This window comes from Simochromis diagramma, unplaced genomic scaffold (assembly GCF_900408965.1).
Source record: "Simochromis diagramma unplaced genomic scaffold, fSimDia1.1 OVJJ01000816.1, whole genome shotgun sequence".
NCBI lineage: Eukaryota > Metazoa > Chordata > Actinopteri > Cichliformes > Cichlidae > Simochromis > Simochromis diagramma.
In genome coordinates this window covers 14602358-14630212 of record NW_024386908.1, presented here as the reverse complement: position 1 = coordinate 14630212, position 27855 = coordinate 14602358, and the positions used below count along the sequence as shown (strand labels likewise).

The 27855-nt window shown below is 40.9% G+C and overlaps 1 protein-coding gene across 6 annotated transcripts in view; it reads right to left on the bottom strand.

The window, feature by feature from the left end:
* Nucleotides 1–27855, bottom strand: part of syt1a (synaptotagmin Ia) — a 204327-nt gene that overhangs the window by 61246 nt on the left and 115226 nt on the right. Inside the window, exon 1 of one of the 6 annotated variants that reach the window (XM_040035634.1) lies at nt 491–8062. The exons of the other annotated variants lie outside the window; for them this stretch is intronic. The gene's annotated coding sequence lies outside the window, so the exon portion shown is untranslated. Of the gene's footprint in view, nt 1–490; nt 8063–27855 lie in introns of those variants that run through there. 6 annotated transcript variants of the gene reach the window in all.

Genomic DNA, 27855 nt, shown 5'->3' with positions numbered 1-27855 from the left:
TATATATATATATATATATATATATATATGTGTGTGTGTGTGTGTGTGTGTGTGTGTGTGTGTGTGTGTGTGTGTATGTATATATATATATATGTAGGGACGGTATAAGATAAACAAAGATTATCCTGAACTGAGATGCAAAGTGATGTTAGTCCAAGAATAAAACCGTAGAACTGGAAATGAGCACAAAAAGTCACTCTGGATTTTCTGAGAGTGGAATGCAATTTGTTTTTCTTTATTAGAAGATGTATATATCTAATACAAACCAGTCAGTTGGCAGAAATCTGACTGAAAGCAGCCAACAAGTCAACAATGACCCGAACAATGACCTGTCATTAAACCAGCATACTGCTTTCAAACGGGGTTACACAGTAGGCGTGAGAGAATAAAAAAATCAGAAGGCTACGCTCCTATTTCTGACAAGAACAAAAACACATCATCAAAAATAAGAAACTGTATAAGGAATTAGTCAGAGTAAATGACTACTCACTAGCAGCTAACACACACTGCCAGACGGTCCAAATAGCACTGTTCCCCAGCTTCTGAACTCCAGTGCTGATGAGTGATTGGAGTTTGCTCCTAAGGAGAAAAGGAGGGTAGCACCTGAGTCAGGGAGAGAGAGCAGTAAGGCAGAGCCTTACACAGTATGCCTGCAAGGGCCCTAAGACTAAAATCTACTTTTATTTTAAAACCACTAAATCTGCCACTAAGGAAATGAAGCAGAGAACAATGAAAGCTCAGGCAGTGGCAAGCCCCATGGTGGCCAGCTAGTTTGGCCAGTAGCTCCGCAACCAGCTGGGACAATTAACATCAGAACAACCGTCACTCAGCAGGCTGAGCTGATTGGTAGTAAGAACCCAATACGCCGCTGGTTCGGCACAGAGGTAGAGTCTGTGAGTGAGACGACGGGGTGTTTGAAACATTCTTGGAAAAATAAACTAGGGGAAAGATTACCTGCTGACTACTACAGTGCTTTGGGCTCACCCAGGATTACAACTGGTGGTGTTCACCAAAAGTAACCAATGAGGGATCTTATTATGGGGCTAGCTTGCCAGAAGCATTGGGATGGGTTGCTGTTCAAAGTAAGGAGAGATATGAGGGAATAGCAAAGAAGGTCTGCCTTTTGGGGGATAAAACAGGGCAAGTGTCACTGATTACAGGGCTCTGTCCTGAAATACAACTGTTATATAGTGAAATAACAGGGCATCTGATTGCATAAAGTATCTCTGACCAATTATATAATAGATTTTTTTTGTTTTGTTTATAATGGGGTGAGTGCTGCTGATAACAGTGGTTAGGTAGATACGCTAACAGGAGTGAGTGGCTGATAACAGAAAGGTTTTTGGCTGCTAACTGAACATCGATAATAAATGTTCTGTTGTTTATTTAAAAAAATAAACTTATATTGAGCTTGTAAGCTAACAGCCACTGTTTGTCACATCCCATCTGCAGTGATTGTTTGTCAGGGGTTTTAAATTGATAGCCTCCATGTTTGTATTGGATTTTTATACTTTAAAGTCTTCAAAATAGCTGTGGCTAGAAGTCCTGCGTACATTGCGTGGGTTATTTGAAGGTTTAAACATGTAGATATTGTGCTTGTAAAGGAATTAACACCAAGTTCACCTAAACAGGGTGGGTGTCTGAACTGTTCTTTGCATCAGTCCCTGAAGTTTGAATTGTGCGGCCTTTTCCACCAGCAGGGTCCACATCCTCAGTTAAATTAAACAACCTTTATTGAAGGATAAGGGTGGATGGAGTAAGTAAAGAGGAAAGTGGGGATCAACAAGCAGCGTCCAGGCTAGGCAGAACCCCAAAGAAGGCATCGGTAAGAAGCCGTGATTAGTAAGTGTTACCTTTACTTTGTTTGAGAGAGAGCGGGGCAATCTTAGGAAATGAAGTGAAGGTCACCGACGCACTGGAGGAGATCTGGGTTGGTGAGATTGTTAAAGTACTCTGAATAGTGTAAGAATCCGAAGAAGGCCAATGGGGACATGGATTTTAGTGTGTGTGTAACGATATTTGAAACGGAGAGTGAGGCAAAAAATCTCAGGCTGATCATCTTTTGTTTTCTGAGTAGATGGTTCATTAAAAAGGAAGAAATTCAGATCAAATTATTCATATTCTCGTCTGGCCCACTTGAGATCAAATTAGGTATGTGCCCATGAACTAAAATGAGTTCAACACCTCTGCTCTACATTTAAGTAATAGATAGAGATGGTTGCTATTTATCTACACCTCGTCTTCTTTGATAAAACAGCAGGTACTTGAATTTGCTTCAGTTGTATTTCAGAGTCATCAAGTGGATCTTTTAGGGTTTAATCTTCAAACGCGATGCTGACAACTCTGTCAACAGGTGGCATAAGAGCAATGGCTGCAAGGCTAACACACCTTTAATTGGGTCTGGTTGGTTTAATTAAGCTCAAACCCCCTTTGTTCTCAATAAGTATGAATAAAAAGCACCTGTACTTTGTTAGCGCGGTGTTGCGTTCACAATCACTACATGTTTGCCAGCTGCTGGTTCACAACATACTGCAAAAAGCATGATATCGCTGCACTCTCCAGCTCTGTTTTTAACACTTGACTAACACGTCTTTAACAGCATCTTTCTCTATCATCAGATATTTTTGAGAGGTGTCATGAGGCCAGCTGCTGCAGAAAAAAAACAAAAAATAGAGTGACTAGTAAAAGATAATCTGCAATCAAAGCAAGAACAAGATTCATATCAGATCTTTTAATTTCAGTAAAATGTGACAATGAGCCTTAAAAAGACCCTCAAAGCAAAACAAAAAACCAGCCATTGGTTACCTCCGCCCTCTCAACGTCCCCCTTGGTTACACGGCCGCCTACACATGTCCATGTTCGCTCAGCCTCCCTTTGGTCTCTCTTTGAAATGTTGCAAGGTGAATGTGGGGGCTGATCCGCTGAGATGCCTGCTTGGCAATGACACAGATACTTCAACGCAGGCGAGGACTTTTAGGGAGAACAATGACGAGTGCGTGTGGGAGGCATCTATCGAAAAAGACCTGACCATGGCCTGAGAAGAACATAGGCTTCCACTCAGTGTTTCTAAGTGAGCTCTATGGCTCATGTGTGAGACAGCAAAACATGCATGATGTATCACCATGATTGTACAGGGATGTGTAATTTAGTCCTTGTCAGCTGTGGAATATATAATAACCATAAAAAGCTGTAAAAGTGCCACGTAGATCACTTTTACCTTAACCTTCAGAGATCCCCGCTACAGTGTCAGAGAGAGCCATTTCAGGCATCAGCCTTTGACATAACTCAAAATATATTTGTTGCACTGCAGCCAACAGGAATCGTTAGCACTGATTCTGGTAAAGAGTAACTACGCTACTGAAGTTTTAGTTTAGTTAGCCTCCATCTACTGCAACTTCCAACGAAATCTCTGGATTTGAAAAGGTGAAAAGGCAACACAGTTTTGAAAAGAAAGATAATTAAGAAAAGGGGGATTCTAAACAATGTTTCTCTGTGAACTACATGAGACATTCGTAATTTTGTTATCTGTAGGATCGAATAAGCAGACGTCTTTCTGAGGGGTGTTTTTGACTTTTTATTTTGACGAATTTTATGGTGTTCCTAATTTATTGCAACAACAGGAGGAAATTAAGGGGGAAGGCTTGGGTAGAGTAGAGGGAGTACCCTCCTCAGTGCATCATTGTCAATATAGATGAGTTAAATAATATAATATTCTTGATTTCTTTTGCTTTGCAAAGGTGAACTTCAGTAAATCAATGGGTGAAATACTGTTGGCATGCAAAGTTGGCAGATCCTGAGTTAAATTTGTTCAACTCAAAGAAGATTGATTTAGACGACTACCAGTGATAAGTGTGGGGTATTGTTGATTGACATATGACTGGGTATTAAAGACATTAGCGGGATACCTAGCGACCAACTGTCAGCGACAAATCAATGCAAGATGAGCAAATCTCTTCTTGTGTGGACGAGGCTTTACGCTTCTGAGTATAAAGGCAGGAGGTCTGCCATAATTAAAACCCTTTGAACTTGCCGAGTTTCCAAACTTTTTGGTCAAAGACAGTTTTGTTTGGTATTGATTTCTGATTTCTCACGTACCCCCCTCTGGGTCCCCCTTTTCCCCACTCCATTTTAAAAATTCTAGCCTAAGTAAGTATTCAACTCAATAAATAAATGACTTGTAAAACATAATTGCCCAGTAGCTCCACAAAGTGGTGTTTTCCCCCCTTTTTGTTGTGTTGAGCTAGATTTAAGAGCTGCACACAGAAACCCAGGAGACCCATTGCTTGTGAGTGGTAGTTCCTCAGAGACCTGACATTGTATCTCAGCGCTGAGTACACCGGAGGAAATCTCCATTTCGGTGTCAAATCTCTTGCTAGCTCTTCTTCAACACCACCACAGTCCTGCATCATTTATTTTGAAATATTATTCCCACCTGAGGATTAAAAAAACCCCTTCATAATCTGATCTTTTTGTCTAGATTCTTCAGCATTTATAACAAAAATAAGTCTAAATAAATGATATTTGGCGCATCTAGTAAGTAATTCCTGTGAAGTCCAACCTAGCAGGAGTGCTGCTGCAAATTTTAGGGAGAAGTAGCAAGAGTGCTCATTCAGACATGAAGCTGAACGTTCAAATGTCATCAGATTAATGAAAAGAGGTGCACGCCTGACAGGGTCTTTTTCTTAGGTAATAATAATTACCCTGAGGTATTTGGCAGACAGTAGGTGCAAATTTTTATGTAAATGACGCCATTATAATTAATTAGAAACCTTTCAAATATCCAGAAAGAGACACGCATCCGAATGAAATAACGCTCCGAGCTTTGATTTTACACAATTTTCTGTCGGCTCTTGTGAGAGCGATGCTTCTCAGTCCAAAATGTCACATGAAAAGTTGACCAAATACGAGCAGTGCGTGTGGAGGACCACCCATGGCGTCTGTTATGCCTCTCACATCAGCCCTCACATCGCGAGCAAAAGTGAAACATTAATTCAGCTCATATTAGTGTCTTAATGACTTCCTGCCCATTCAAGCATAAGATGACAACTTCCGTACTATCTTCACAGCAGGAGGTCCCAGCGAAACCCAGTCTCATTTAGAGTGGAAACGAGCTTATTTATCTTTACAGAGAACCAGAGAGTGTTGACCTTTTTCCTTCTCAGAGGGCTGTCATCATGATGTAATCAAACTGTAGCTCCATTTCAACGCAAAGTTGATGTCCGTCCCGTCGCTATTACATCTCGCTCGGTAAACAGCATTAAATAATGTTCTTGTTTTTGAACAAAATGGCTGTACTTTCCTTTTACAGTCACACTGCAGCTTGTCCTTTCCAACCCAGTGATGACGTGTAAATCTTTCCATCTTGTAAGCTGTGGTGAAAGCGAGCCGAAAGAGCTAATTCAAATTCAAGGAGAGAAAAAAGAAACACTTAGAAGATACTACTGTAGCAATTGCTCTAACCTTTTCTCAACTTTATCTGTCACTCCCACCAGGACACAATACACTGCTTGTTTTTTTTCTTCTTCTTTTTTTTTGACTCAGCCATCTCTTTAGAGGTGTACCGCTCAGGTGTAAAACCCCAACCCAATTACAGGGCCGCCAGATGGCCCAGCAGGTCCCCAACCACAGTTGTGATGCTGGCACACTGCTCCCTCCTATCACCTCTCTCTCTCTCTCCTTTGCTAACTGGGTCAGCTCCCTTGCTCCCCAACTCCCTCTATCAGCCCTGCGAGCTTCTTCATCATGCTTTCATGTTCTCCTTCCTCTCTTAAAGCCTGCACTAATGGATTCCTGCCTCCTTAAGATGGATTATAATAAACATTTAACATAACATAACATAAAAAAAAGATCAAAGGCAAAATGAAGATGATGGAACGGATTACTACTAAACACAGTGACTACAGAGATGTTTGCGAGCCCTTCTTGAGAAGATTTGGACAGCATGTTGGTGTCATGTGGAATGGTCTGCTCCCCACTGGGTCTAGCTTTGGCAGGTTTCCTCACTGTGCTGGGTGTTACAGCTCATGCTGTTTAAGGGAAGTGAAAAACCAGCCAAACTCAGGTCTAATGGTGCCATCAGATCCGATATTATTCACAGTTCACACAGGAAAGTACAGAACAGTACAGAGAGCACGGCACACAGTCTTTTTGTCGATATTATGATTCAGTCCTCAAAGTAAATTGTCTGAGAATTGGCAGATATTGATGTGCCTGTTGCTCTATGACAGCATAATTTATATAAATTTAATACATGAGTGCAGAAATGATCGCTGTTGTCTTGATAAATACAATATGTGCATTATGTACCTTATAATACAGAATTAACAAGCCTCACATCTCAATCTGAATGTTTTTTAAACTAAAGAATGGGTCACACAGGCCTAGAGGTTTGTGATCAACCCCCGCAAGCCAGGGAAAAATGTGTATTGTTGGTCGGCAAATGTTTTTTGTCGCTAGGTAATATCAGTTGCAAAGAGGCGTGTGAGTGCTGCTCCTCCTTGCAATTGCTTTGATCAGTTAGTTAGAAGTGCTATGTTCTTTGTAAGCACTTGCTGAATCCTCACCAAGCAGAAAATGTGTAACCCAAACTGGAAATGGAGATCATTCGCCTTCAAAGTAAAAGCCCCACCTTTTGTCGTGTGTTGGTTGTAGCAATAAGACAGCCTTTACTTTGACTGCAGACACTTTCTCAAGTTTCACTTGTGTTGGTGAGTATTTGCACACAAGTTGGCATCTTCAGGCAAACTACAGGCGACCACAGCAATCTGCTAGCTACCAAAGGGTTCACAACACTACAGCAAGGTATTAACATTTTCTATTAGGAGAACATTTTTGTAGTTTGTAGCCAATAGCAGCAGCCAATAATTTGCTCTTATTTAACATAAATTTTCCACCAGCTAAATACTCGAAGCCTTTATGATGAAGATTTGAAAAGCTTTTTGAAAAATACCTTCCTTTTCATAATCATATATTATATTTCTTTAGTTCCTTGGTACAAATGGAGGTATAAATATAATAACAGAAAAACAACATAAACAAACTGTTTGCATAATCATTATTTTAAACATTGTAATCGGCTCTGAATTTCACAATCACAGAAGACTGGACAACTTTTAATTTGGATATATTTTATAACAATGTTAATGAAATCATATTATATGTCTTCACTAAGCGTGGCAGACTTAGTCATTTACCAGTGAACGGTTGCTTGGAGGTTTCAAACCAGTCACAGATTTGATTAAAGCATGGGAATTCCTGCTGTTCAAAGCAATCCTCAGGACGACACTCAGCGACTGCTTTACAGATCTGAATAAACTAATAATCATAGCAAGGACACTTGTTTTGATCCAAAGGGAGTGCTAACTGTGCAATTACAATAAATGACACAGGAAAAAAAAATCTAATTAAAGCTTGTGTTTGCATGCATAATAAATTGCTGCATCAACCAATTAAGACCATTATTTTGAGCTGGGGAGATATTTAGCAAATTAAGTTTTTAAGCAATTCAAAGCTTTAAAGTAGGGATGCATGATTGTGAAATTGTAAGGTTGATAACAATGGTTAAACTAATTTTGCCAATGGCGATACTGATGGTTGTTTCACTTAGTTTTGTGGTTCATTTAGGCCTTCAACACACTTCAAATGGACACGGATTTAGTCATACAAGTTTGAATTGCAGATAGAAGGATGTAAAACTGATGGGAAAGGAAAGACATTAGTGCCACTAGTGAAGGTCTTCTTGTGTCAATAGGACTGTAGCAACAAGAAGAACATGGAGAATGTCGGCAAACGGATCCGTACAGCCTTGCTTTAAAGATGAAATTTTATGATCCTGCTGTTATGACTCATTATTGAATGAATGTATTTTTTTCTCTCGACATCAGTATTATATAGCATTTAGCAATGCAAGGTCTCGAATTAGTCATCAATGCCATGTTGGTAAATGGCAGTAAGGCTTGAAAGTATTTTTAAAGAATAGCTAAAACTTTACCTTGGTTACTTAAGTAACCTTGCTCAGGGCGAAGACAAACTACTTTTCATAAAAATATATCAATAATTTCTTAAAAGCAAAAAGAAAGTGCTACACTTTACTTTTAAAGTTTCTTCAGTCATATAAGAGATATTTTGTTTATTAAAGTCTGAAACTTTGTTTATAAAATCGATATATCGATGATGTCCAACACGTGGCAAAATGAAATCTTGATTTTTATTTATTTTTATTTAACAGGCATAATGACTAAAATGAGACTCGGTGCAATTCAGAAATGCGTCACTACATTTTCTTCAGTTCAGCACACTCTGCAGCACATGTAGCAGAGCAGCATGCAGTCGACAGAAGTTACTTAATCACTGTTTTCACTGTACCTTGTTTCTGAAATATATATGTGTATATATATATATATATGTGTGTGTGTATATTGGGAAGTTATCCACGCCCACAGCTGTCTTCCTGATAAACATCATGTACTCATGCTCAACACATCTCTTTGATAATGTTAGCAAAGCAGCTAGCCAGCTGCGTTATTAATGCTACAGCCACAATGTTGAAAACAGCAGTTGATGGCAGCAGCAGTACAACCAAAATGATTGTGTCCCTGTAATCTAGCTGCCTTTAAAATGTTTGCTTCAAAAACATGAACCGGCTCTGCGACTACCTGCAGGTGCTGTCCTCAAATCAAGTAGGGTGCATCAAAATGGTGATAAAACAGCGATGAGATGGAGACAACATGCTACCAGTGTGTGAAAAAACAGGTTCAAGTTGCCAGTCTGTTGGTTAATATGATGATTAACAAGTTGTTTATCATCAAATTGGTCAAAATTATAAATAAGTTGCTGTACACGCAGATTCACATTAAACAGAAATTTGGATAAACAACTTACATTCAGAGAATATCCAGAACCTTGTAGCTTTTGAAACAGAAATTAATCCAGGAAAGTGGTTTACTGCAAAATCACATAGGTGTTCGGCAACCTTGCTTTGATGCAGAATATAACCAGGATATAACCAGGTGGCTCAGATTTTTTGCAAAGTGTCAGCAATCTGTTTGTGTTTATAAATTCATCAGCAATTATTTGCAAACCTTCTCCAATCTGTCTGAGAGTTACTGCAGTTAGTCCAAGTCATAACACAGCAGACTGAAAGCTAGAAATAAATGAACAATAATCCCGTCTTTTCCTGTGACAGAGTTCATACCACTTCTTCTCAGTTCTCTTATTACATTAGCTTGCTAGAGACTTGTGTAGTTACTATTGGCCACTGTAGAAATACTGGAATTGTAACTCTTTTTACTTAAAATGGGGATCAGCTCTTCTGCTTATATCTGCTGCTGCCTGGTCAGTATATTTGGTCGGTATTTCTTAAGCGGTTCCTTATTGACAACCAGCCAGTTCAATTCACAGTTAAGGAAGAAAGACCTTCGGGACATTATAACCAGGAGCTGGCTTGCTTTGTGCATATAAATGTTTCTACTCAGTCTATTCATTCCAGTAGAAAATGAACATTTCATGCATACAATTTCAAAGTCAGCAGAACTCAAACTCCCACTGTGCTGCCTATTTCTCTCAGTCTATATTCACTCTCCATCAAAGAAAATCACAAAGAAAAATCAAGGGCTGTAAAAAAAAATTGTCATTACTCTTTCACAAGAACAAAAAAAATCCCTCAGTTTTATGGAGTGGCAATAACACGTCAAATATCAAAGTACTTCAGCCAATAAACAACCAAGAACTTAAAAATTAAAACTTAAGAAGCAGCACCACACTGATATTTGCATGTACAAAAACCTAGCAGCCCACCTCAACATTGGTAAAGTGGATAAGTTAGTGAACTGGCACGTTAATTACTGGCTGTCAGTCAAGTATCCACTACCATCTGCTAGGTGCTCATTTATTATAGGATAGTATTTCCATACAGTCACACATATACACACTGGGTGGGAGGGGTCTTTTCTGTATATAATCGGTCATGTAAATGATTGTCGGGTGAGCTGCCTGCAGTAAGCAGAGATAAGATGAGGTTGAGAAGGCCCGGTGGCCACATCCCCTTGTCCAGAGCACCCTCTTTACTCACCTGAAGCCAATCTCAGGGGGTAATGGAACTGGAAAAAGTTATTAACCCTGCTTTGCAGCCAGGGTTGGACAGCTCTATTAAGCCAGTGCACAAAGATTCCCCCATTTTCAATTACTGCCTCCAAAGCGCTAAGGAAAGTTAGAAAAAGCAGCCTTGTTGTCTGCAAAAGAGAAGGACTCCAGGGTCCCAGATCTGAGCAGCTCTTATCATTTGCTCTTGTTCTTTATGCTGTGTACGTACGGCACACTCCCTGAGTTGTTGGACGATATGTTCGGTCTACTTATATGACAAACATTGCAACGAGGTACACTCCTGGTAAATGGGTCTGCCAGCCAGGGGCTAAATGAGAGGCCTGGGACTTAAGAGCAGAGTAACGGGTTGTAAAACTCAGAGGGATGTTGGATTTAGGTCCTGATACCAGACTAGAATTATGGTCCATTGATTTAAATCAAGGCTCAGCCAATTAAAAATGCAAACAGCCATTTTACAAAAGCCTTCAAACTAATCAAAGAGATTATGGTGCCCATTAATAGTGGAGAGTTCTTTTCAGATTTAAAAAAAATGTCTGTTGTGGTTAAATGTCCTTCACCTGCAAAGATCTGCTGCTTTTACCTGCAACACTGTTGGAATTATAGGCGAATGCTATGGAGACACAATGTGATTACATGAACTTTTTGATTTGCTTTAACTTTCATTTACAAGAAAGTACTTGATTAACTCCAATCTGCTGGGCTGCTAAAAGGTTTGATAAACTCGAACAACCACGTCCACTGAGTAACTGACTGGAAGGGCTTGTATACACTCCTCGATTAATAAACGGTGTCTGAAGTAGTGACAGTAAAAGTTTTATTTCAACACGTAGCCTCCGTTTGTGGAGCACATGGTCATTGCTCAAAATTTACTCTTGTGCTGTTGGGGATTTTTGCTGGTCCACTCTGTCACTGCCCCCGCATTTACTAGACAAACTAGAGGGATCAGATGTGGGGGTTTAAATCACAACGACAGACACGGTTTGAAGGAGCTTGAAAACCCCCTTCCTACCTTTAGCAACCCTTAGCCCCGGTTGCGTGCTTCGTTGGCTCCAAGTCTGGAGGAGGGAGCACGGAGGTGGTCGAGGACCGGGGCTAATACAGAGGTGCCTGGGGAGTTATGTCTGTTGGAATCAGTTTGATGTAGGAAGCGAGGCCAGGGGCCATGGTGCGACTACTGGTAGGTGAGTCATACGGATAAAGGGAAGGCCATTTGCTCAGCTGCTGCCTACCTCCAGGGTTACGCTACAGGGAAATCTGCCCAGCAACCACTAGCTGTGTGACAGGCTGGGAGAGGCAGGAATTCAGAGTTTTAAGAAGCTAGACTGGACTTCGAAGAACAGCAAAGATTTGCTCCAAAGGGTTAGAGAGAGAGTATTGGGTATTCTATGTTATACTCCTGTCTTTCCTAATGAAACTACAATATATGTCCTTATAATAGCCACTCTTCACATTATTAAAAGGATACAGATGGATCTCTCTGGATTAAAAAGAAAAATGTGTCTGTCTTGAGAGGCTTGGCTTATTGTGTGTACTTTTTCAAAATTACACAGTGAATCAACAGAACAGTTCTCTTTCATTGTTTTCGAAAGGTGGGGTTGTACACCTAATCTCCTAATGGTTAAGTGTTTTTTTTTAAATATGTTTATTTATGTAGATTGTTGTTAAGATGTGCATAGACTATGGCCACACATGAAAACTGGTTAATATAAGAAACATAAGACTCAGGAGTCAGTGAGTCTTTGGCCTTCCACTAGAAGAAGAAATGCTTTATTAATTATGCAGTGAAATTCATTCTCACAGTTTAACCCATCTTTAATATTTGCAGCAGTGGGTATTTACTAGGGAAAAAAATCTAAGTCAGTGGTTTGGTCAAGGGCAATATGGAGAATTATTGGTAGGAAAACAGCTCCCAGTGGAACAGGGCAACCTTGGCAAGCCTTGAACCCTCCTGCCGTGAGGCAAATATGCTAACAACCAAATGCTGTGGTGTCACTGAGTAACTGGTTGCTTAACCAGTTGTAATGGGGAATGGACATGAACTTTTGACATGTATGTTTAAGACATTTCCTCATTCAACTCTCAGTAAACACACCATTTTTAAATGCATGATGCTCAAAGGAGATCTGCGCTAGTGGCATTATGATCCTGGAGATTTTTAAATGCTATCCATGCTATTCAAAATCAGTAAACTATAACATATAAATCATGAACCTTCATTTCAAACCATTTTCCTATCTAAACAGGTTTTTAAAAAACAAATACAGAGAATTTAAAGTTGTTTACTGCAACAAAGGTTGGTGGATTGATTGCTGGCTCCCCGAGTCTGCAAGCTGAAGTATCGTTGGACAAGATCCTGAACCCTAAGTTTGAGTGTGTTTGTGAATCTTAGACGAGGTTCTACACACGTATATGAATGCATGTGATCGGGTGAAGGAAGGCTGTAGTTAAACGTGCTATGAAGAACCTAGAGTAACAATATAATCATTAAACCACAAGAAGATCACATCACAATACAAGAAAATGGGAAAAAGCAGGAGGTTTGTCATTAAGGAGCAATTAATTTAATAGAGTTAATTAACTTCTGTTTACTCTTATCCTCACTCATTTGAGATGTCATCAAGTGACACTGTTAAGAGTCACTACCAGATACACTGGAAAACTGCATGCTTCAGTGTATCAATTACACCTCACAAGAGGGAACGACTATTTTTTATCCCCCACCGCTCTTTTGTGCTAGTTCTCGTTTTATTTTGATCCCAAATTTCCCCGTTTTTGACATCTTCATTTTTGTTATTAGACAGATTAGACTGCTCAGCTCTTAGCTCAGAGTAGGAACAACTCACAACAAATGCTCCCTGGCCCAAAAAATCATGTCAGTGCTGAGAGTTATCACTTTAAGTCCCCACATTTTAAATAATGTTCATCGCAGCAGTCTTGATTTCCATACATCATGGCTTCTTAGTAGTTTCTGTGGTTACAGATAGCCAATAGAGCTGCTGCGCTTCCTTATTTGTCACTGCTGCCTTTTTCCATGTCATAAAAGACACCTTTCCAAAGGTGTTACTGTTGTTCTCAAACAGACATCCCTTGAAGGGTTCTTTCCAAACTGACCTTTTAAATTCTGTTTGGAGTGCGGCTTACTGATGACAGAGCTGTGGATTAGCTGAAACAAGAAATGGTGAAGCAGCCGGTGAGTAAGAGGTGAACAGGAGCTGTCTCATCTGATTTGTCACTTCGGGGAAAAAAAAAGATCAAATGAGAATGAGGAGGTATTTCAGCTAAATTGTGTGTTAAAGGGAAGCTGGTAGACTCAAAGTTTTCCCTCAGCGCCAGGATTTTTCTTTTTTAATTTGCTCTGACATCTTCAGGGAAAATAAAAATCTGAACTACCTTATCATATCTGGCGCTTTGATGAAAACGGATCTCATGTGCCACTTTCAACTTTGACATTTTGAGCCAACAGGCTAAATTACACACTATCCAAGTCCAGTGCGTGCTCCGTGAAGCGGGTGAATTCCGGGTCGCCAAATATCAGAATTCTGTTGATTGATGGAATAAATCAGGCCGTCTTCTTCACATGCACCCACGTCTTGAATCTAATTGACACTTTCGACAGATTGGTGGTCTGATTCCACGTTTGAGTCACAGGATGTCTAAACCCCCCTGCTTGTTAATACACACACAATCACGCGCGCAGTTACAAAAAGTGACAGGTTCCTAATCTGATAAAGGTGTCACAGAGTGATGTGAGAGTGTGATTAGAAGGTGACAAATACTTCAACTTCAGAAATAACAGCCCAAGTGTCACCGATCTACCAACTCAAACAGATGTGAGCCGATCACAGCAGCACACTGGAGGAGAATAAAAAGTGATTCGGATGATTACGATACCGCGCTTCATTTCCTAGCATTCACAGGAGCGTTTTTACTCTTCCCTTAATTTATGTATCTCCTCATGGTGTCGTTTTCCATGCATTCTTATCTTTTCTCTCCCTTTCTGCCCATTAGAAAGCCTTTTCCCCCCACTGGGCATCCTTTCATACGCCTACAGCCTCTCACAACATTTCCACCCACACACTTTGTTTGAAAAACAGCACACTTGCCAATGTCTAACTAGCTCAATAATTGTCAGAAAATTATAATTAAGCTCTGTCACCCAATGAACACCGAGCAAACCCTCTTTAAGGGTTAGCTAGAAGGCCTCAAAAATAAAAGATGCTATAGTTTTCCGTGATTTCTTCCATTGAACTGGAGTGAGCTGTCAGATCTCACTGATGTTATCATTTAACACAACAGCCCCGTTAAATCATAGTCCACAGTGCCAGGTTGGATTGAAAAGTGAGACTGAACTCATTGACAGTGGTGGCACCTTGACAGATTACACTGTGAGGGTGACACTGAAATAAACAGGACTTGTGACCAACACTCTTTCAGCTTACCGTTCGTGCCGTCAGCTGTCTCTGACAAGCACAGGTTTTGATTTCCTCATATGGGAGAAGCTCTCTCATTTGCAAATATGCAGTTATCACCGTGCCACTCAATTGGGACAGAGTAAGAGGCCAGGAGGAAGGAAGCGAGGAGAGACAGATGTATTTCTGTCTGCTGCTTTATATCTAATCATAGCTCAATTGTGGTAAAGCACAGCTTCTATTGGGTTTAACCAGCAGAAACCTACACATGTCACAGACTTGGCAAATAAGCCAGTTACTTTTGTTAAGATTGCTACACCTGTGAGCATCACGCCTGTAGATTGGGATCAGATGCAGTCATGTCAAGGAACCGGGTTGAAATCGCTCCTGAATAATAAAGACTACAGCCATGATAGTGCAATGCAGGGATAGAAAGATGGTATATGATGGGTAAAGTTAGGATATCATGTTCGTTGCTTCCAAGCTTACACACGTGTGTGCTGCAAACGACTTTTGCAGCATGCACGCACGATGTGTTTAAAAAAACAAAACACGTCTGATCCACTGAGCAGAGGTTTTAAATAATTTGTAAATGTAAAAAAATTCTCTGAAAGCTTCTTCTCATCTCTAGGTAGCATAACTGGCAGCACTTCAAACTCTCAGCTCAGCAACAACCATCTTACCGTTCTTGACACTTGGAGACAGATTCATGACCACGATGAGCCCAGCGTTGGCAGGCAGGGCTCCGAACCAAAACAGCTGTTGCAATGGTACCTCCAGGCAACAACAGAAAACCCCTCCACCTCCCACAGCCCACAAGATAATTATCACTGCTGGCTCTGGCCAAGCCAGTGCACCCCATCTCCCCACCATTCATACTGCCACGTCCAAGTAACGCTTCAGTAGATTTTGGGAACATCGTGGTCCTGTGATTAAAATAAATGAGGTCTATGGGGATTGTGTGTTATTTGAAAACAAGCATGTCTGTTATAAATTTGGTTATAATTTGCGCTGATCCGTGTAAACTCTTGTTCTTGCCGTCCTGGGAGCTCTCCGTGGTGCTGAAGAGGCGCGCAGTACTTCACCCAAATAATGGTTTTGGTTACACGAGCAGAAAAGTCGCTCAGGGGACACAATCTCTATGGCTCGGTTTAACCAAACACGGAACAAAAGTTGGAATTATTATTAGATTTTATTCCTTTTTTTTTATGCACAATATCATTGGCATAAAGGAAGGAATAATAAAAAGGTTAGGGTTATAACTCACTGAAGTTCTGTTAAAGGCTCTAATATACATTTTCTGATTAAATGATTCAAGTACTGAGCTTGTGGGCTCTCCAATCAGATGTTACGTCATTTACTCAAAAAAATTATTCTGCAATGTCTAAATCAAGACGACAATGGTAGAGTTTTCCAACACCTACAGGGTCCTTTATGAGTTAGCTAGTTTCTCATTAGTAAACTCTTAATAAAATATCCATTCAATACTTATTCAATATTTAATAAAACAACTTAAAGTTAAAATAAACTTTCTAAGAAGTACCAACACAAAAAATAACATCATAAAAGCAGCAGTCTTAGATGCAGAAGAGGAATGGTCTGATATATGTAAAAGACTACATTTTTGCTCATATGACTCAACTTCTTTTACCTTTTTCCCATTTTATAAGATGATTCATCTACCATACATACTGCCAAGGGTCCCTGAGAAGCTTTGAAAGTGCATCTCTCTTTACATTGCTTGTTTCCATTATCAGTATCAGGGCTAGTTTGGGGGTCGAGCGGTCGCCTGCTTGATCGACACGCTTGAATCCGGCCACATTCTCAGAGCAAGGTTGCCGTTGCTGTCATAAAGAGAAAAACTCCACTTCAAAGGCCTTCAAGGAATTTTTCTTTTTTGTATGTGAGCGGGGGTGATTACCTATGAAAAACGCCTCCATGTTTTCATAACATTGGACAGATCCAATTTATTTAAAGTTTCCATTTATCTGACTGATTTACATCAGGCGTAGGGGTTTATTAAATCGGCTTCCCAAAATTTCCAGTGCAAACCTATGCAAGAATTTCAAGGCAAACAACAGGACACCATCCACAGACAGCAAGCTACGGTGTCTATTTCTGCATATGCTCCCAGTGTTAATGCTTACAGCTTTTAAGCGTTAAGAAAGCTAACATATCAGAACCGAGATATTTCAATATGTTTGGTCTGAGATTGGTTTTAGGATGGCAGGTACATCCTGCAGAAGCTTCAACAGTGAGACAGAGGTGAAAATGAACCTGCCGCTCGAATCAAAACAGAAAAATGGGATGAAGGGATGGGAATTGTAATATTTCATCAACAGTTGTTGGCCTGGATTTAACAGGTAATAATAACTGTATTATTCTGTTATTGACCCCCAGACTGCTTTCTTTGTGAAGCAACTATTTGGTTCTAACTATTCAAGACCATTTTGACTGCAATGCTTTTGAGTACTTAACCAAATAATCTACAGCACTCAGTATATGTAGCTCAGGTCTCCTTATACAGCACATTCAAATTAGCCAGTGTGAACCCCCTGAGGTGTATTTTGTTTTGAAGAAAGTTCTTCTACACAAAGCATTAAAATGAACTAACAATGAACGCAAATAAGAAATGATGAAAGAAAAACAATTAAAAATAAATGCACAATTAAATTAATTGGATTGTGATTGGGATTATATAGACTTGATTTGACTTTAATTAAAACATGGTATCTTCTCTGCTGAAACACAGCCAGTACTTGTTACTTTCACTTGAATTCTGAGCTTCATTTTTACCATTCACATTTCATGCAGCTGTCTTTCACTTCTTGGCTCCCACCAGCTCCGTTACGTGACACTTGAGATAATTTCGGCCTCAGAGGAAGTAATCTCCAATCTGTGTACTTTTCAGAGAACTGCATCTGACACACCACTCTGTCAGAGCGGATCAAGCACAGACCCGACACCCCATACACATCCAGTTTCACTCCAAGTCTTAATTCCAAGTGGGTCGCTGAAATCTCCCCCTATATAAACCTCTCTGTCATGGCTTCTTATGAGTCACTGAGTCTTCTGGCTTCAACGATCCCCGCCCCAATTATAGCCACTCTCTCAACACTTTTTTCTTTTTTTTTTACAACAACAAAAAAAAGAAAAACAAAAAAACAAGCGAAAAGACACCACATGGATTCAAATGTGATGTTTGCTCATTCAGATGCAGAGCAAAAGCTTTCACGGATGACTAAAGCCGTGAGATGACTAACAGATGCTGCGAACACTTGAGCCTTTTGTCTACCTTTTCATATTCACAGCAGAACTAGCAGCCACACTGCAAAAGTCAACATGTTTTGATTAAAACAGGGAAATAAGAATAAAATTTTTAGCACACGATTATTAGTGTGTGCAGAGTTTAACAGGAACGATGGTGACAAAATGCTTTTCCCATGTGCTTTAGCTCTCAGAACAAAACTGTGCCTACATCGGAGCTTCCTACACACGGACCAGTTGCTGTTCCCCTTCTCTAGAAATCCACTGCAAGCTGGTGACCACTTTAAGCAGAGCATGCACACACAGCTGAGCTGGTCATAAAGCCTGCAGTTCTATATAGCAGTGCTGGAGACTGTATAAGTATGTACTATTAAGTAATTTATGTTAAATAAAAACAAAACCCGGGAATGTGCACAGGCATGCTGCTCTCCCCCTTACTCAGTAAACTGAATGCATACCACTCAAGTGACTTTCATTGACTAGAATCCAGTAAATATAACATTTTACATTGTACTCGTGTAATATATTTAGATAGAAATGTGGTGTAATCAAGTTACTTTTGGTCAGCTGCAGCTACAAATACAACCTAATTCACCAGGAAACCAAAATCACAACAGCAGTCACTCTGAGTTGCTTCATATTGTAAAGCAAAGACGCTACAACAGAAAACTCCAGCAATGAGGTGATCTCACATGAGTAGGTATTTAGCAACAGCGCGAAGGAAAAACTCCCTTTTAACAGGTAGAAACAGAAGCAGGGAGGGGCAGCCATCTGCCGTGACCATTCAGGAGGGGTGAGGGGAAAGAAAAAACAACAGGGAACTGGGAGGGACTCGAGGAACCACAGTAGACCTGCAATATGTTTAGATGTTTAACTTATTGGTGTATATAATAACTAATTTTCCCAGAAATACCACAATGGCACAATTGGTTACTATACAGCTTGTTTATGTGTTTATACTGCATGTTCTTAAACAATGACTGTGATGCAACTGGAGTCATGATATCAGCTGGTTAGACCAAAAGTCCTAAAATATTATCACTTATGGATTCCTGAAATCAGATGTTCTGTAAACATGAAATGTATTTCATATATGCTCATTCTGAAAGTGCGTTTCCTCTTCTCTCTCAACCTTTTACCCACAAATCACAAGAGATTTAAGCCAGAAACATCTTTCGCAAGGTTGTAGGAATAATATAACAATTACTCTGCTCTGCATTTTGAAAAGAGTAAGCAGTATTACGTTTCCTTTTCCTCTTTCTCTTGGATTTCACCTTTGGCAGGCAGGAGGGGGAAAAAAGTTCTGTCAATATTACTTCATTTAGTTTTAAACTTAAAGAGGAAAAAATGGATGAAAAGCAAGATAAAACAAGATCATGAAGGTGTGTCTCCCGTGACGGCTGTAAGACTCTAGAAATGTAATTCCTATTGATCCGAGGGCGATTTAACAGTTCAGTGATGAGGATGTTGGGCTGGAGCAGAGAGTGCCCCCTGAGGGATAAAAACAGAGCTGCAGACAGAGAATGGCACGACTGAGGGAGTGTAATGAAAACCTAAGGAAGGAGGAAGCCAGCACTGCTTTTTCTCTCCTGTGTTCAGGTCAGATCACACAAGGCTGACACTGGACTTGTTCTGAGGCAGAGGGCAGTACCGGGAAGTGGCTCGGTCAGTGAAACATGCCTCTGAGAGCAATTAGGAGGCCAATTACTTTCTTCTTATGGAGGATGGAATGTCAAGGCTTGCCAGCACCAGCGTGGAATCTTTTCTGACATCCCTCCCCAGCAGTAACCCGTCGTGATGCCTTTCACTTGCCCTATTCTGGCTAGAAAGCAGAGCGCCTCAGCGAGCCAATTGGATGAACTCAACAACTTCATGATGAAGGGGTTTAGAGGGATGCTAATCTAAAATGTAAGGAACAAAAAAACTTTAAAGGGGCTAATATTATAATCCTTATACACTGAGTTTCAAATAGTTCTTTTTACTCTTGGCTCTGTATTATGTTATTTGGAGTAGATGTGTTTCATGTGGTCATTTTCAGGCGCAAAGCTTGGCCTGTAAGAGCTCGACCACCACTCACCTGCTGTTTGAGTCTTTTGTTTGTGAAGGGCTGCCAATTAGAGGAGAGTAAGCCTAAAGGAGGGGGGACTGGAGCTTATCTATTTAAATTGAGAACCAAGATAATACATATATAACTAAGTAAGGATTATTTTGCAGTGTGTGTGTATGTATCTTGCAAAGTTACTTCAGCACACTCCAAGAATAAAAATACAGAGCCAGAAATCAGCATCACAGGCCCTCTTTAGCTGTGTACCACCCTCTCTGTTATGCCCTGTCTTATTAAAAAATCTAGATTTTTTTTTTTTGGATACTTAAATTAGCTATGCATGAGTGCCATTTGGTAATTTAAGTAAAGAGAAGTGACAACCTGTGCCCAGACAGAGCTGCTGTGATAATTCTTATTTTTGGTAAACAGCAGGAGATTTGAGAGGTGGAGCTGGATTGTAGGGACACGTTCCCAGCGAGACGTCTCAGGAGAGAGCCAGTTTGGCACGAACAGAATGCCAGTCGGCCTCCACCCGGCTCCGGCAAACAGTTGTGTCATTCAATTGCGGCCCAATCCGATCAGGCAGAGAAGAGGCCGACCGACTGCCGCCACACAGAGCCAAACTCTCTAGTCCAGTTGAGGTCAAAGCACACAAAAGCAGGCTGTCCAAATCCTCACTGCTGTTCCCCATCTGACAGCACTAATGCTGCTACACAAGGGGCTGAGAAGAGCCGGCGTTTTAAAAAGATCTCATAAACACAGACCACTATGAATAAATCATAAGAATACTCACATAGAAATTTGACATTTGGGGAGCTACTCTCTTTTTTCTTTTTGTCTTGTTCAGAATCCACTGGCATATATATGAATTATGAAGTAACACCAGCTGCCAGTTTGCACAGCTGAGAATAGAGAGGTTCTTTTCCAAAGGTAACACGATCCAATTTTCTAGGTCTGGTAATTATTAAAGTTATACCAGACCTGGACATTTGCAGGGACTCTGAATCCAATCAAGTCATTAAGTGAATACAGTGAGAACTTCTTCATAATAACACACATATGAAAGTCCCCAGAGTTTATTTAAATATCCCCAGAGTCTATTCTTCATGTTAAACACTTGGAAGAAAGCACTACTACAGGACTAGACTTTTGAAAACTGCAGTTAAGTCAGGCGATCATCAGGTTTGATGAAGAAAATCTATCTCAAGAGACCTTCATGTGCCATGTAGGTGTTCTAAGTGTACAATCCTGCTGCTTATAGACTATTTTATATACAACACTACTGCAGTGTGTGCTTTAAAAAAATGTCCATCTCACCTTGCCTTAGTTTCTTTGTTACACAAGCGATGGCATCACTTTCCTTGTGCATTATCTCTTATCTCATACAGCAGATATGCTTCTACTGGCTTGTGTTATCTAAAACCCTTTGAGGTTTACTGTGCTCTAAATCTACCACGCTTGTTTGGATTCACTCAGGAGCACCATCAGAGGAAGAAAATAACTGATCCAAATTTTCTGTGACAAAACTAATGAATATGTATTATGTTTACGGATGGTTACTGAGAATCAGTATTAAACAGTTTCAGGTTCCAGATTACACAAATTCAAACAAGCAACTAGTGCTGTCAACGGTATTTGTGCATTAATTCTCTCGAACCTACTCAACAAACTCCTAACCACTCTCTATTAGCAATGAAGATGCTGGTGCTTATTCATCATTAGATAAGTCAGAACATTCAAAAGTGTGGCCTTGCTTTAAAAAAATGAACTATATTAAATTCAATATACTTAATGTAAAAATGTACTTCAGCAATCTATAAACCCCAGCAGCGTGGTGTGTTTGATGTCTTGAGTGCAGCGTACCGGCTCTAACGCTGCTGGGGTTTGTTTTGAAAATAAGGCCACAGTTCAATTTTCTTAAAGATCAGTTTTGAGAAAATTATATAAAATGTTCCTAATTGGTGCTGATACTGCCTCAGCAGTGGAGAGCAGTCAGACAATAGCGTTTAACAGTGTTTTGGTGCAGGGATAGCTCAGTAGGTAGAGTGGTTGCCCCATGATTGGAAGGTCAAGGGTTCAAATCCACTGAACGGCTCCCCTGAGGTACCCTGAGCAAGGTACTGTCCCTACACACTGCTCCCCAGACGCCTGCTTAGTGGCTGCCCACTGCTTCACTGAGTGAATGGGTCAAATGCAGAGAAAGTAATTTCCCCACGGCGATCAATAAAGTATACATTATTATTATTATTAACATGGCAGATGGTTTTGCCCAGCAAACATGCCTGTGCAGGCCCATAGTGGGTAGCTGTGGGTGAAACCCCACACTTAATCCACACTCACAGCAGTTTTGCCCTTTGGGGCCCTATATGGGTTTTTAAAAACCGGTGTGTGACCCATATACACTAGCTCATTGCAATTTTCCTCTTTTGGGCCTTAAAGAGGGAATTCTGTGGATACCCCACAGTGTGGTACCCAGATGAGCCCTATATTTCTCATCGGTACTGAGGCTCACAGTGGGCTGCCAACTGTTTGCCTCTCCTAGCAACAAGAGTTCAGTTTTTCATTGTGTATATTTTCATGTGGCATTAGTCCAAGAAGGGGAAATGCATTCATGGCCTGATAAATGTTTATGATGCCAAAAGCTGGCAGGGAGATATTATTGCATTGGGTCTGCTCCACTTGACAGCTCCCAAGGAGTACCTGATGTTGTAGATTTCAGGAGCTTTGCTGCATAACCTAAGAGACTGTTGCATCTATGTGTTTACTGAGACATGGCTCTGTTTTGAATAACATGATCCAGCCTGAGGGACTATCACTGTAAAGCCAACAATCAAGCCAACACTAAACAAATCATGGTGCTAAGGCACTCTGGGTCTTCCCAGCTCCACTGACCAAATCAAATGGTTGTGAAGATGAGGTTCCTGGAAGTGAATATTTGCACCCATAACTGCATCCTAGACTTCCTGATGCCAGTCGGTGCAGGCAGCCACAATTCCTGCCCAATCGCACTGAGCAAAGGTTTACTTTAGGGCTGCGTTCTGAGTCTCTTTCTCTCCATCCTGCAGACTGTTGTGGGTCTCATCAGCCAAAGTGAATCATAAGAGGGAGGTAAAGCAGCTAGCAGCATGGTGCAAAAAGCAAACTCTTCCTGAATGTGGCCAAAGGAGCACCACCATCTGCTGAACATGGGGGCAGGAGTCCAACAGCAGCTCCACCCCCTCCAGAGGCTGAAGGAGTTCTCACTTACTGTACACGATGCCACACGGTCATTGCAAGATCATTGCTGACCTACTTCCATCAGTGCTGGAGATTTTCAACCAGCACTGAATCCACAGAGGATCCAGCATCATAGGGCCACTGCCACACTCTTCCCATGGACAGCTTAATTACTCCAATCTCTCTCTTTCCAACCCTGACAACTAGAAATAACTTGTATATTATCATTCATAGTTGTTTCATTTACACCATGATTAACACCCTCATGCATGCTTAGTATAAATATGAGGTTACTAATTTGTTGGTAACCGATGGTGCTTACACACCCCCCCCCTCCAAAAAAAGGTCCACTCTAACCATTAAAAACTCTATAAGTACACTGAAACTACCTTTAACTGCACCAAAAACATGCTGGAGGTTCATGAAATCAGTGAATCATAACAATAAGAATAAAGAGCACTATTATGCTCCCGAGAAGCACACTTGTTATTAGAGCCTGGGTGAACATCTATTTTACACTATTTGTAGCCAAGCTATTTCTCAAAAACGAGGAAAAGAAAATCAAGGAAACAGCCCCCCTGCCATGGTCTGAATCCCAATCCTCTTCTGTCCTTCTCCTCCTCTCTGTGTGCAGCCGGATGAAGCAGAGCTTATTACCTCAGCTGTCTCTGTGATTAGACCTACCCTACTCCACCAGAGGGACCCAGATACTGTAAGCGTGGGCCCCAGCTAAGCCAGTGTGACCTTGGAGTGAGGTGCAGCTCCCAGGGAGCCCGCAGAATGAACAATATGAGGCGGGGCGGGAGCCGAGCATACAAACATTCCATTATCATCCATAATGTGGGCTCTCTGCTGTGCCTATCCAAAACCTTAGAGCTCTACCATCTTCTTTCATTTTATCCTGCCAGGGAGGGGGAATCACTCCCTGTGCAATTTGGCCTAAGAGGAAGAAACCAGAGTACATGAATAAAGGGACTGGTTTGCTCCAGGCACAGCTGAAATTGGTCTATTACACCGCTCCATTTGAAATCAATGTAGGAGGGAGTGGCAGGGCCAAGCGCTCAGGGTTTTCTCTTTTGGCTTTCTTCTGTCTCTCCTCTTTGTTGTCTGACATTTTGGGCAATATAGGCTACAGGAAATACTGTGATCTCCAGGTATAACGTAAAAGTAAAAAAGAAACGTTTCCAGCTATAAAGGTAGAGAAATCAATCACAGTCTCAGGGCCATCCCACTTCAGCTGACGTCTTTCTACACATCTAATCGGCAAATCTCACATATGGCACCCTATTTAAACTTCTTTATCAAGCACACAGCTGCTGCACAGCTGCAAACCCCTCTGTTCTATGGTTTGATCTTGCCGCCATCAAATAGTTTTTGACTGTAAGTAGTTCTGACGGGAAAAATAACTTCAACTTCTGGATGAGCCAGCATCACATCCTTGTTATTACAGCCTCTTTAAGAACTTCAAGATTGTCCCTTTCGACCATGTAGAACAAAATCACCAATCAGCTGTATGGCTATTCATTTCAACAAGTTAAGTGGAAACGTGAATGGTTTCTTATTAGTTCAAATTGAATATACGACACTGTAGCAGACATTACATTCAGTTCCTACCTAACCATGATTATAGAGATGGATCACCTCCTATGCTGAGCTAAAATACAATTTGTTATCACCTCATAAACACTGCAGCTGGTGTAGAAGAGCACTGATCTAGCACTTTTTTTAAACTTCCTTCCACTCGCTGAACCTCAACAGAGAGACTGTCGTAATAGCAAATCAGAGACGTCAATCGACCTCTATCTAAGTGAACAAAATGGCACATAAGTGGACCGATTCGTGTCCGCTGTTTTCCATCAGTGATGTGTGAGTGGATAAGGTGAAGCAGGATTAGTTGCAATGGTTTTATACAAATAAATGCAGACTTTAAAGCATTATCTATGCACAAAAGACTTTTAACTGATGAGACATAAGCAAGGCACAAGCTATCTCCGTTAATGCTGAGGACCATACAATCAGGCAGCATTGTCGCTGGAGTGGGACCCTCTCCTGCATGATCATTAGGCAAATAGAGATGCAGGGTTGGAGAGCAGGCAGGTTTACTTCTCTTCATTGTACAGATTTAGAAGAAGAAAAAAGAGTGGCATGCTATATTATCTTTGCTGCTGTGTAATCATCTTTGAAACGCTCTCCCTTGCGCTCTCCCTTGAATTATTGAAATATATGTGGATGACAGTTCATGCTGCAGTAGGAGAAAAGTTGTATTAACCAAAAACCACAACAGGAAGGGCGAGACTAATAAATATTTTCCAGTTTCAAACTGCTTAAAGGCAGTAACCTTGAGCAGAAAGAACAGTGCAAGATCGAGGTCAAAGCACTAACTTCGAGAAGTTGTCTACTAAAATTATAGGGGCCATTCTCTATAATGACTGCTCCGAGGTAAACAGAATTAATCAAGATTACTGGACAGGATAGCTTGAAGGTGGCTCGCTGTAGGGAGACAGAAAGGCTGAGACTCAGCATTAGTCGTGAGCTTAGATAAATAGGTGATTTATAGGAGCCATTAATAGTGAGGGGCAGCCCACACATCTCATTACACAAGTTAGATTGTTTATAGCTGGTAAAGAAGCTGTGCCTTCACTGCTATGAAAGAAGATATTCAATCATAAGGTACACTTGATATAAAAAGGTCAAACTGATGCAAAACGCTTAAAATAATTCAAAGAGAAAATGAGGAAATCTTGCAAGTTGGGTGGGATTTCATCATCTTATGACTTGGCTTAAGGCGAACAGTCTCAAAATACCCACCCCCATGTTTGATCATGTTTATTGTATTCAGCCATCTGCAGCTGATAACCCTTGACTGAACAAGCTGTTAGTTATCCCACGAGGGAGTGTGGAGAAATAGCCACACTTGTTTAGAAATGACTTTCCTGTAAGAAGCCAGTACTGCAGGCGATCTACAAAACTGCACGGGACAAGAGGGTGAAAGTCAAAAACCTGCTCAGATTCCAGACATGATGTCTTTATTTCTTTTAATTAGATGTAGAAACAGCTTATGCGGTGACAAGGATCCCAAGGCACTATTTCTCGCATTCACTTTGTTTTCTTGGCGGTGACATTTAAGGCACAGGAAAACAACGGTAAACTTACAATCTGAGCTAAATCTTACCTGCCTGACTCTATCCTGTGGAGAAAATATACAGTGCGAGCGCTAAGCTAAGTCATCGATTAAAAAAAGAAAGAAAAAAGAGGGAGAACACCCAAGAGGGAAACAGCACTACCACGTTTGTCGCTGCCGCCGCCGTTCAGCGCCAGCCCAACGCATTCCTGTGACATTTAGGGGAATTAGGTGGTGTTAGGAAAAATGACAACCGCTTTGTCTCCGTTAAAGAGCTTAGTCGAGACAGAGTTTTGTTTAGCTCTCATACGATGCTTTGAAAACACAAAGGAGGTGGCACTTGAGTGCACCACTTGTCAAGGTGAAAATTTGTTGCCATAACTCGCTGCTACAGAGTCTTTCAGTTTAGGGAAGTGACACTAGAATGAAAAGACAGACAGAGTGGCTTCATTTGTTTTTACGTGACGCTAAAATCAAACTTCAGGAAACAATAGTGAAAATGTGGATGTTTTAATGAATATCCTAAGTTAATGAAACAAACATCTGAATATTATAAGCAGGGATTCTTGCAGTGTACATATTCAGATATCTTGGTCACTGGATTGCAAGACTTGATTTCTTGAATTTCTGTCTAATTGGACCTCGTTCAGCATCCTCCAGTCTTCCAGATGTCTCACGGCTCCTCCATAAATCTCCTTCTAAATTGTCCTGATTTTTCATGCGAATGAGGGTGTGTGAGTGGGTGTTTGCCCTATTCTGACCTTCAGCTGTGGGCCAACAGTCCAGACCGATCATGCAAAGAGAAAACCAACTGCCAGCCCTGTTTGGGCTGCTGTCAGGTGTTGACAACCTGCATAAACATCGAGTGAGGAGCGTGGCTCACCTGAGGGGCAAAAGCCAGGATGAATGATCTGACGAGTCACTCAAATGAAAACAAGTTCACTTAGGCTAAATCTGTCCTATGAAGCAGGAAGTGTACGTCCACAGTGGTTCCACCAATGAGATAGAAGTGATGGGTAGTGCTGTGGGTGGGGCTAGATATTCTTATGGCTTCAAAATACACTAAACTACTCCTGTAGCTTATAAAACATTTGTGAGGTCTAGTTTTTTGTTATGCCACCTGTAATATACATTTAAAGCTATCTGGTGGGTTTCTTCCATCTGCATTAATGTTAAGGATATTTGGCAGCACATCTTGGATATTTCTCCATCCTTCCATGTGCATGCATGCAAAGCCTGAGGCAGACCATGCTACAACAAACATGACATTGATCAAATCAGACACAATATCAGGAGGAGGAACTGGGGCAGAGACGGGTTGCAAAGCAGCTTGCAGAAGCAAGAACAATCATCAGCTGATAAAGGACGATATTAAAATCAAGTCTACTGGCTTAACTTGACTTCATGGCTTCAAGGTTTTTCACAGCTTTCTGTGCTTCTAACTCATTAAAACAAAGCACCAAAGGAAAATCGACATCACTGATATAACCACTGTTTATTTCGCTGATCTATCGTTATTGTCAGTTGTTTTCCATCGACGAGATGAGTTTCGAAGTGATCCAATCAGAAGTATTCGCCTGGTGCAGTAAGGTTAGATGCACACATTTGATCTGTCCCTGGGTAACAGTAATCTTGGACCCCTGTATTTGTGTTTGATGTCAAGGAAAATAAGATGCTTTGTAGCTATTTGCAGCTTG